The sequence below is a fragment of the Delphinus delphis genome, chromosome X (genome assembly GCF_949987515.2).
Source record: "Delphinus delphis chromosome X, mDelDel1.2, whole genome shotgun sequence".
Taxonomy (NCBI): domain Eukaryota; kingdom Metazoa; phylum Chordata; class Mammalia; order Artiodactyla; family Delphinidae; genus Delphinus; species Delphinus delphis.
In genome coordinates this window covers 48,526,506-48,538,761 of record NC_082704.1, presented here as the reverse complement: position 1 = coordinate 48,538,761, position 12,256 = coordinate 48,526,506, and the positions used below count along the sequence as shown (strand labels likewise).

General features: G+C 35.7%; 1 long non-coding RNA gene across 1 annotated transcript; it reads right to left on the bottom strand.

Annotated features, from left to right (window-relative positions):
• Positions 1-1,136: 1,136 nt before the first annotated feature.
• Positions 1,137-12,006, bottom strand: LOC132418285 (uncharacterized). Its single transcript, XR_009517979.1, has 3 exons — positions 11,886-12,006; positions 9,604-9,691; positions 1,137-1,427 (listed from the first exon to the last, which is right to left on the bottom strand). It is a non-coding gene; the product is annotated as an uncharacterized lncRNA (long non-coding RNA).
• Between the last annotated feature and the right edge of the window lie 250 nt (positions 12,007-12,256).

The window sequence follows — 12,256 nt, the reverse complement described above, 5'->3', positions numbered from 1 at the left end:
ATTTCCCCACAAAGAACTGCTGCAACAGAGCTCCTTATAATAATCACCTGAGCAGCAGACCCAGTAGCGTTGCATGGGTAAATACTCCTTAAATATTGTTTCCAAGAATGAGTCTTCCCAATCCCACTCCTGGGCACATACCCAGAGAAAAACATGGTCCGAAAAAATACATACACCGTAATATTCATTGCAGTGCTGTTTACAGTAGCCAAGACATGGAAGTAATCTATATGCCCAATGACAGAAGAATGGATAAAGAAGATGCAGTACATATATACAATGGAATATTACTCAGCCATAGAAAGGAATGAAATTGGGTCATTTGCAGCAACATGGATGGCCCTAGAGATTGTCACACTGACTGAAGTAACTCAGACAGAGAAAGAGAAATATCATATGCAGAATCCATAAAAAAATGATACAAATGAACTTATTTACAAAACAGAAACAGACTCATAAACTTAGAGAATGAACTTATGGTTACCAGGATGGGCGGGGTAGAGGGATAGTTAGGGAGTTTGGGACTGACATGTACACACTGCTATATTTAAAATGGATAACCAACAAGGACCTAATATATAGCACAGGGAACTCTGCTCAATATTCTGTAACAACCTAATTGGGGAAAGAATTTGAAAAAGAATGGAAATGATTCTCCCCTAGACCCTCCAGAAAGGAACCCAGCACTACTGACACGTTGATTTTAGCCTAATGCAACCCATACTGGACTTCTGACCTACAGAACTATAAGATAATAATTTTGTGTTATTTTAAGCTGCTATATTTGTAGTAATTTGTTATGGCAGCAAGAAAAATCTGATGCACACAATTGGAGTATAGAAAGTAGAGGAAAAAAGGAGGGACATGTCATTCAGCTCCCTTCTGTCTAAAGAGATTTCCAAGCAGTAGATCCTTCAACTTAAGGAAAAATGCAAATGGTGTTCAGGAAAAGAAAATGAATGTTATTTGATTTGTCCTGAGTAAAGACTCTTATTTATGCCCAACTTTTAATTAGCTACATAAATAGTACTGAGGCAGGGATTTTAAAAATGCAGTGCAGATATATACAAACCATCTATATTTGGCTTTGGAACCGATGTTTATTATCATTAAAAGGAAGCAGATCTTTTACTCTTTCCTCTTCTTCACTCTTAAAAGTCAATTAATAATCAAGAATTATGTCTTCTTTTAGATCTGGCTCAACATCGTTAGTCATCAAGGATATTCAAATCAAAACCATATTAGACGGCTTCCCTGGTGGCGCAGTGTTTGGCAGTCCACCTGCCGATGCAGGGGACGCGGGTTCGTGCCCCGGTCTGGGAGGATCCCACATGCCGCGGAGCGGCTGGGCCCGTGGGCCATGGCCACTGAGCCTGTGCGTCCGGAGCCTGTGCTCTGCAACGGGAGAGGCCACAACAGTGAGAGGCCTGCGTATAGCAAAAAAAAACCATATTAGAGTCACAGATGTAGAAAACAAATTTATGGTTACCGGGGGGGAAAGGGAGGGGGAATAAATTAGGAGATTGGGATTGACATATACACACTACTATATATAAAATTGATAACTAATAAGGACCTACTGTATAGCACAGGGAACTCTACTCAATACTCTGTAATGGCCTATATGGGAAAATAAACTAAAAAAGAGTAGATATATGTATAACTGATTCACTTGGTTGTACACCTGAAACTAACACAACATTGTAAATCAACTATACTCCAATAAAAAATTAAAAAACTTTACACTCTCTAGAATGGCTGGAATCAAGAAGAGAGATAATAACAATTGTTGGTAAAGATATAGAGAAATGGATCCCTCATATATTGCTGGTAGGAATGTAAAATGATGCATTCATTTTTGAAAACAGTCTGGCAACTCCTCAAAAGGTTAAACAGAGTTATCACGTGACCCAGCAGTTCCACTTCTAGATATATACCCAAGAGAAATGAAAACATATGTCCACATAAATGTTAATAATAGCATTATTCATAATAGCCAAAAGTGGAAACACCCAAATGTCATCTCATTATACAACAAAATGTGATATACCTATACAATGGAATATTATTTGGCCATTAAAAGGAGTGAAATATTGACACATGATACAATATGGATGAACCTTGAAAACATTATGGTATGGTGAAAGAAGCCAGTCACAAAAGGCCACATTTTACATTATTCCATTTAAATGAAATATTCAGAATAGGTAAATTCATAAAAACAGAAAGAAGAACAGAATAGGAAAACCTATAGAGACAGGTAGTAGATTAGTGGTTGCCTAGGGCTGGAGGAAGGGAGAACTGGGGGAAATAAGAAGTGACCACTGGTAGGTACAGGATTTCTTTACGTGGTGATGAAAAATGTTGATTATGGTGATAGTTACACAACTCTGTAAATATATCAAAAACCACTAAATTGTATATCGTAAAAGTAAATTGTAATGTTTGCGAATTATCTCTCAATAAAGTTATTATTTTCAAAAGAATAGAAGAGAAAATAGTAACTTCTGAGGGTTAGAGGAGGGAAAGACATTCTTGATTTTTCCTCTGTGATCTTGTATAGTGGAATAAGGGAGAGTAGAGAGGAAAAAAAGCTGGGTTCCTTTTACTTTAGTATAATTTAAAATAAAAGTCATAGACTTGTTTCACTTATTTAGCAACTATAGACAACATACCCTATCAATTACTAACAAGAGAACTTGAGGTCTTAAAGTAAAGAATGTAAAAGAAGGTATGAACTATGTTCAACATCAAAATATACTCTATTTTGATTTCTATACTGGGGATGTTTGAATTTTTTCAGGCATTGTCTGCCACTGAGGGTTCTACTGTTAGTTTATTTTGTACCTTTATGAGGACAGTTGATATCTGTTGGATAGTCACCTCCTCATCTGAGATTTCTAGAACCAGATTAATTAGTAAATTTACCATACCCAATTTAGAAGTAAAAAGAATCCCCCATCTGAGACTTCCAATTCATCTTTACAGATTATAGTATTCAATACATTAACCATAAAAAATGGGATAGAAAAGGAGCAGCCAAGCCAAAATTGACTGAATCATCTGTCTAGGAAGCCAAAAGCAAGAGAACATGTGAAAAGAGAAGAGAAGGAGGAGTGAAGATAGACGAAGTTATGGAGAAAGTAGAACACTAGAAAAAGTGAGAGACAAACTGAAATAGACAGAGAGGAAAAGAAGCAGCTGAAAAGATGGTTTAGGCCCTGCAATTAAAACTCCTTTGTTGGGTCACAGAAGGAAATTCACATACTCCACATACACATAAAGAATCCAGACTGAGAAATGTGCTATTGAAATTATTTTATCTGGAACATGGTGGCTAGACCAGTTGTGGCAAGGATGGAGTTTCTGCTGAGGGAAATGAGTTTTTCAACTTTCCCATTGGGAAAACAATAGTCCTTTGACTGGGAGAGAGGAAGATACTCCTTTTTTCTCAAATCTCCAAGAACAATGGGAACACTAGTCACCTGTAAAGAAGGAGGGGGTCAAGAGGCCCCAGTGTGGGAAAAAAGTTGGCGCTTGCAACATGTATGGTGTCAGGGAGGACTGTAATTCAGGGACCCTTGTGCAAAGGCACAGACAGTGGATCTCTGATGGCTGGTTTTAAAATTTCCTTTTTCTGTCTGATAATTTTCTTCTGCTAGTCCCAAACCGTCACTAAAGTTTTGTTAAGCATAAGAGTGAGATATGAACTGTGTTTTAAGGATTTACTTTTTACTGTGATGTCTTAATTCTTAGTGTAGTGTGGATTGGGGTAAGAGGCAGCAGCATGGAGAAGCAGTTGTAAGACAGCACAATCTGACCAGTGGAAAAGTCTGAAGCACTTGCCCTAAGAAAGAATTGATAAGTGACCAGCAGACATACTTTTGGAACATACAACCAAGCATTCTCTAGCGTTTCTTAGAAATACTTGGGAAAGGAAACTGGGCAGAGACTAGGTTACTTGGTTAGGTTAGTTAGGTGACATGAGAGAAGGAAGGCTGAGGCTAGGTTATTTGGGTATTTAAAGGGAAAAGCAGCCATTGAAGGTCAGAGAGTTTGGAAAAACTTGGTTTTATAGTAATAGTTAATTATCCAAAAAATGGAAAGGGAAAGCATCATGGTTTTGTGAACCTCCCATTACCTAGCTGTTGTGTGACCTTAGATAGTATTTAGATGCAATGAGCCCAAGATTTCTCACCTATGAAATGAGGAGGTAGATCATCTTTAACATTCTGTTAGTGTCAGCATAATTGGAATAAGTGTTTGCTCTTAAGGTGACCACTGTGAAGGAAACAACCCTTATGCATATGCTTTTAATATATTATTTTAAAAGTTAGTTTCCAGTATTGCATAGCACAAATATGTGCCTATATAGCACCTTCACAATTCCTTATTTGTTTTCTGACTCTACAGCTCCACATAATTGTCTAAAATTCTAAAATGTTCCTGTTTCTCCTGCTCTATCTTTTCTGATCACAACAGTAAATTCTGATCATTATATAAAATTTAGAATACTAAAAATTATGAATACAAATTACCTAAAACTCCATTACATATAGATAACCAGTATCAATATTTTTGTGTACTACACATAATTTACATATATATGCATACATTTCCATAGTTTTGAGACATTTTTCATTAAACAATTTATCTTAGCTATGTTTCAATGTCAGCATAGATCTACATTATTACTTTAAATGCCTTTACATTATTCAGCTGTATGAATAAACAATAGCTTATAAATTGAATCCCCTCTTTCTGGACATTTAAATTGTTTCAAACATTTCAGTAGTATTGTAAGCAACACCGAAATGAACACTCTTATAAATGTTTTTGTTCACTATTATTTCCTTAAGATAAATTCCTTGAAGATTTGCTAGGTCAAAGAGTATGCACATTTTAAAGGCTTTTATTAAGTACTGCCAAATCACACTCCTGAAAAATGTGTACCATTATACCTTTCCACTTGCAGTACATGGTTGGGCCTTTTCTTCACATTATGAGAACAATGATGGGAATTTTTAAATTTTACTTTTGACAACAAAACAGGTAAATAGCAGTATCTTGTTATTTTAATTTTCATCTTTTTTATTAGTAGCGTAGGCGAGCATTTTTCATATATATTAGCCAAAATACTAATATACATATAAAAGTATTTTTCTGAATTGCTTATTCATTTCCTTTACAAATAGTTTTCTCCTAAGTTTGTCACTCCTTTTATACGTTGTCTTATAAATGGTGTTAGTATGGTTTTAAATAGGAACTATCAAGACAGATCCTAAAACTGGATGACAAATGTCACCTAATATTCTCTCTCTTACCTTTCCTTAGGTACAAGGTACCCTTAGGAAAATTATCACAAATCAGGTTGCTGGATAAAGAAGAGAGGCCAAGAAAGGATCTTAAACATCAACAAATTCTAGTATTTCTTTAAATCACTTAATACTTTTTTGGTGGGTGAAAATTTGCTAATCTGCCCTGAGTAACAAAACTTTGACTCAACTGCACTTTACTATACACAAACGCTGTGTTTACTAAAGAAGATGATAATATTAGGATAATACAGAGATTTAAGCCATATTTAATATGAAATCAGTGTTTCTATGTGAAATGAAAAAATATTCTTTTCACATATAAATATTATGGTAGTTGAGGTATGCCAATACAATTTGTGAGCTTTTGCTTCCTCATGAAATCACTAATAATTATACTAGTGGGAATATTTAATAACACAAGCTAAACAAACCTAAATATAACATCTGAAAAGACCTAACTTATTTCCAAAACAGTTGTTCAGAAAATCAACCAGGGATATTCCTAAGCTAGAGAAATTTCCTGATACTTTCCCTCGTGCTGCTTAGAGATTGTTCATTTAGTATAGATTCAATTGGAAAAAGTCAGGATTCACTTCTGTAAAGCCTCATCATCTATACAAATTTTTTTTAAATAATTACATTCTTTCTCTAGCCCTTAAGCATAATTAACTGCAGATGTCGTCTTCGGCAAAAGAATTTCCAACAATTAATTGGCAACCTGCTGACACAGTTATTATGTTGTGAAAATCCAACTTTTCCAATATTTAAAAGTATATTATACTTGTTAAAATGTTTTCCTAGCACCCTGAACCTACCCAAAAATAATGAAAAATTTTTAAGTTATTTATTTGTTCTGGTGCATTATTTTTTACTTGTCTTTCAATCCAGAGACTGACAAACTCTGTTAAAACTTGAATTACACCTAAATAATTGTAAGTAATGCATCTTACTCCCATAATCCTTATTTTTATTGTATTTAAAGGGACATTTTCCCTTAAAGCAAGACAAGCTGGTGCGAGTTAATACCAATTTCAGCAGCTCTAACACTGGGATATTTTACCTGAAGTTGTAAATAGTGGTGACAGTTTAAGGTAAATATTACAAGAAAGATTTTCACTTTCTTCAAATTTCATTTCCTATGGGGTTCAGTGCAAATGTTTTAAGTAGATGCCATCTGCTATGCCATTCATTGCCTTTCACCTCTTGTGTTCTCTTAAACTTCTGCAAGCAATTCTTATAAATGAATTTCCTGACCAAAAGAACATTGTTAAAAACCATGGCAAAAAAAATCCCACTGATCTGACTTGTATGTCCCCAGTTAATACCCTGGCCAAAACTAGAGGAGGTTGTGAGGAAAGCATTCCACACTGGAAATAGTGTGTAAATCACTATCTTACAAACTATTTTGTATGTCTGGGGTCTGGAAATGGTCCAGTTGTATTCAGCATTACTAAAGAAAAGAGTTTATGTTATAGACTTTTGTTCAGGCAACAAACTGGTAGAGTACTGACTCCTTGAAGGAATGGATAAAAATTCAAATTGACCTTCAAAGACTGAAGATATAGGGAGGATGCAGGCAGGTAGGTGTTTACCAGGAATCAGTTCAGAGCTATTGATTTAGGGAAGGAAAATCCAAGAAAGAACAGGAGCAGTTACATGAAATCCATGAAGGAAAGAGGATTTTCTTGCTTGAAGACAAACAAACCTGGATGAGTTAATACCAACTTCAACATCTTTAGTATCATGATACTTTACCTGGAATTACCAAGTAAAACTCAGTTATCCTAATTATATCAATACATTATTATTTGAATTATCACTGCATGCCAAACACTCTGCTAAGTGCTTGATAAATAATATCTCATTTAAGCCTTACAATAATTCTATCAAGTAGCCAGGTAACAGCCCCATTTTAGAGATAGGAAAAATGAGGATTAGAGGGGAAAAGCAACATGCATAAGGTCACACAGCCAATAAGTGACAGAAGTGGGAGTCAATACCAAGACTATTAGACTTCAAATCCGTGCTTTCATCCTCTATATTGCCCGATTCCTGTAAATGTTCCTCTGGGTTCTGCTCAAGGATGCTTAGGAGTAAACCACTTTTTCATCTTCTTTTCCCTTGTTACACCTATTGATTTAAAGGCTCTTTATTGCTGCTAACTACAGGAAAACAGGGAATGATAAAAATATAAGAAGTTGGAAAGGTAAAAGAAATCTTTAATAGTAATGGATTGCCCTATATCTAATTGAAATAGAAATTTACTAAGCCAGTTCTCATGATACCTCTGTGTATGATGGATATGACCTAGGGGCTCAACCTTACCCAGTGGTCTCACTAAGCTATAAAGTTTGATAAGGTTTCTCAGACATGAGCTACAAAGTGGATTCAGGGGCACCACTGCTAGGTAAGTGGAGAGTCTTAGTTTTCCTCTGTAGATAGGCATCTGCTTTTCTTCCAGGTTGTACTTATTTCTTCTCTGCTGCTTCCCTTGGGCCTTATCTATCTAGTCTTGAGTATGGACAAAGACAGTGCTTCTCTAGGTGGTATAGCATGGTAGAAAGGTGGAATAATAGAGCAGTTAAGCACATGGACTAGAGCCAGATTGCCAACTATAAAGCCTGGCTTTGTCACTTACTGGTGTGTGAGCTTGGACAAGTTACTTAACCTCTCTGTACCTCAGTCTCACCATTTGTTAAATAGAGATAATAATTGTACCTAATTAATAATACAGTAGTAAGGACTACATGAATAATAATTTGTATAGTCCTAGTGCATAGTAAGCATTGCAAAAGCATTTTCTATTGATACTATTTCACTTTCAGATTTTAGGAAGAAGGACCTTGTAATTCCTTCTTCTGTCCCTATGGGAGATTCTGGCCACTGGCAGTCCTGTTTCCTTTTCACCTGTTTTTACTCTTCTATACAAGAGTCATAGATCAGTGACTAATACACTGGAATACTACTCGGCAATAAAAAGAACAACCTACTGATACAGGTACAACTTGGATGGATCGTAAGGTTATTTTGATGAGTGAAAACAGGTCATTCTCAAAAGGTTACATGCTATATAAATCCATTTATAAAGCAATCTGTATAATTTTTTCATTTCAAGTTTGAGAACAAATTAACAGTTGTCCAAATTTAGGGACAGAAGAAACAGTTTTGAATCTTGACTTTAGTGGTAGTTCCATGAATCTATATATGTGATAAAACGACATAGAACTACACACACACACACACACACACACACACAGGAATGCATGTAAAATCTAGCAAAACCTGAATGATGTCTGTAGATTATACCAATGTTAATTTCCTGGCTTGGGTATTGTACTATAGTCATGTAAGGTGTTAACATTAGGGGCAGCTGGATGGAGGGTACACAGGACCTTTCTGTACTATTTTTGCAACTTTCTGTACTATTTTTGCCACTTTATCTCAAAATAAATTTTTTGTACATGTTGATTAAGGATGCTTTCACCAATAGACAAAGTCGGGCTAATTTCCCTATTTGACCAAGGCCAAATTCACTAAACTGGTATTTCAGGAACACTATAAATTAGGAGAATTGTTAATAGCTGTGCTGCAGAAAGAGTTTTTCTGAGGTCAATACATTCAGAGCACACGACACAGCCCCTCCCCTCTTGAAGATTCCTCTCTACATTGCTCTGTGATTTTCAATCCTGCCCATGTACCAGAATTATCAGAATAAAAATTAAAGGCAGAAATAATCTTCAAGTCAAAGAAATAGCCACAATCCCAAGCCACACATTGGAAATAATTTCTTCCACTTACAATGAAATTTGAACAAACAAACAAAAAAAGCAGGACTCTGAGCTAATGCTTGCTGTTCCCTTAAGTGTTCAAGCTCTGAACATCTGACTTAGAACTGTGGCAGACATCAGACGTCGAAAGCAGCAAGAAATGACCCCTTATGGAAACAGCTCCATAACACAGAACAAAAGGGGAGCTGGAGTTAAGGAGAAATTATACCAGCACATCATCTTCATTTTCTGAGAACCTTTAGAAACTGCTTCAGTATGAGGAGAGAGACAAGCAACAAGTAACTCTACAGATGTTGGCCAGTCCACTGAGCAGAAATTAACTACAAGACTGCCACAGAATACCTCTAACTCAAGGCATTTCACTGAGTCATGCTGGCCTGCTCAATCCAAAGCTGGTGCTCGTGAGGGCTGAGAAAGGAGAGAATAGCCTAAACTGAAGACCAAAATGGTCTCCAGCAGAAAATATAGCAATTCGGAAACAATGATATGAGACAAACCTGAATTGAAGCTTCTGAGATGCTCAAGCTCATTTCCTCCTACCTCTTCACACATCACACTTCAGCAAACAGTTGCCCCCATTCAAAGCTGGAAAAAAAAAGGACAACACCTAAGCACAGATGATTTAAAAATAAGCAGCAGAACAGCATAAGCAAAAGGTAGACAAAGGAAGAAGAAACTGAAGAACAGGTTCTGAATATTTTTAAAAAGCCTATTTTAATAGGTAAACTTTACAATTCTACTGAAAAATATTAAAAATACTTGATTAAATGGAAAGACACAGCTTGTCCTTGGATAAGAAGACTGAATAATACGAAATTCCTGATTCTCTGTAAATGAATCTATAAAATCAAACAAACCCTAATCAAAATATCCATAGGCTTTAGGGAGGGAGACTGAAAAAGAGTGATACTGCAGTTCATCTGGGAAAATGAATAGGTGAAAATATGCCCCCCAAAAATCTTAAAAACAAGTTTTATAAGGAACTTTTCTTATCAGATAATAAAATATATATGAGAAATTTCTGTTTTAGAAGATTTATACTGGCACAAGAATAACACTTCTGAACAGAACAGTCCAGAAATAGGCCCAAACACATAAGGGAATGGATTATATAATAAAGGCAGCAATTAATTACATTGGATATTCAATATTCAATAAATGGTGTCAAAATAATTGATTAGTTGTATTGAGAGGAAAAAAAGTGGTATAGCTACCTCAATCCTTACATAAAACTTATTCCAGAAAGATTAAAACTTTAAATGAAACTATAAGAGTACTCTAAGAAAATATGAGCAATTCCAAAAAAAAAAAAAAAAAGATCTTGGTGTGGAAAGCTCTTTCTAAACTAAATACCCAAAATCTGTAATGGGGAAAAAAAGATAAATGTGACTTTATTAACATTAAAACACTTCTACAGGAAATAAAGAAAAAACAACTGAACAAAATCCAAAGGTAAAATATTTCACTATATGCAACATTTTTCCTTAATTCATAGACGGTGGTTACAATTACCAATCAGTTGGAAAAAGATGCTCCTAACCTAAATGCCCATAAGAAACTGATGAAATACATTATGGTATATTATGTTAAACAGAATGAAGTTTACATGCACTGATACAGAAAGGGTTCCAAAATATATTAAGTGAAAAGTGAAAGGAGTAGAATAGTAGTTATGTTAATAAAGATAGATATAGACATTTTCTTTTCATACGAAATGTGGTTATCTTTGAAGGCAGAATTGTTTAAAATAATTTTTATACTTTTCAGTATATTTTCCAAATTTTCTATAATGAACATATTTTATAATCAAAAGATGTAATAAAATAATAAAGTGATAACTTTCAGTGACACATACTGCAAAGAAAATATACTTAATCCCCTTAGTTTACATAACTTACGAGTAAAAGTTGAGAAGACCACTTGCAAACACTAATGTCTATTAGCAACACAGAAGGAAATAACAGCTCCATTATGTTTTTATAAATCCCTCTGTCATGCAAAATTCAAAAACATAAGTAATCTAGGAGACTTGATATTAATGTTATTAAAAATTCTTAACTCTATGCTACTTTATGCAAATGATAAAATTTTGTAATGTACCATAGCATAATAAATAATTTATAGCACAGCAATAAGGTACACCTGGTCCAGGTTGGTTTAAACCCTTCCTACCTCTGAGGTGAGGCAAAACACACACGTGAATTGGCTCTTTAAAGTACTTTTTTCCCAAGTAAATATTAGCTTCAGTGAAGAGTTCTGATAATTTTACCAGTTACTCTCTAAAAGCTATATGATAAAAGGACATCATAAGGACTAAACTACACAGAGGCTTTAGAGAATGTGTTGTATTCCAGATCTCTTGAAAAGAAGTATATTTCTAAATGCCATGAGTTTTAATACTTAAATATTTCATTTTTAAATTTAAAAGATATACTCCACAAAAAACACAAAACATAAAATTTGAAGTAATGTATAAGTGTGTTGAAGTTATTATACTGCAGGTTGTCCTAATGCTTACGCTGGTGGGCACGAACATCTAATCAAGTGAGGATTTATCCTTTTTACAAGAGCGTGCAATTCCTTTTCAAATTCAGCTTCTATCTTATCACTTGACCCCTGAAGCCTTTTGAGGGTAAGGACACCTGTATCGTTAGACCCCGTCAGAATGGGGCATTGGCATCATTTGACTATCCGTGTGGTCCCTTTCTTCACTTAGCTCAAGTTTCTTTCCTGACCTCTTCAGCAGTCTCTGCTGTTGCTTAGGAAAACCCCTTCTTACCTGAGTTTGCCACCTTACAGGAAAAGAACAAACTTTTAGAGTGAAGACCCTGGACGCTCAGTGCCCCAATTCAGGATGGCAAAAATTCACAAAGGAGAAGGCGGGGACGACTGCAGCGCGGAGGAGGTGACGACCTCTTCGGTCGGGCTCGGGTCAGTGAAGGGAACGGCTGACCTCAGCCTTGAATCACAGCCAAAGGAAACAGCTCGCCGATTAGAAGGCACCGAGGAAGACCCCGTAAAACTCTTCTCACGCCCACGCACCCAGCCCAGGAGCTTCGCTCCCACCCAGCTCTTCTTTCTGGCATCATTCATTGGCTGAGCGAGTGTGATGGACAAACCTGCAGCCCAACGAACGTGCAAGCCCATCGG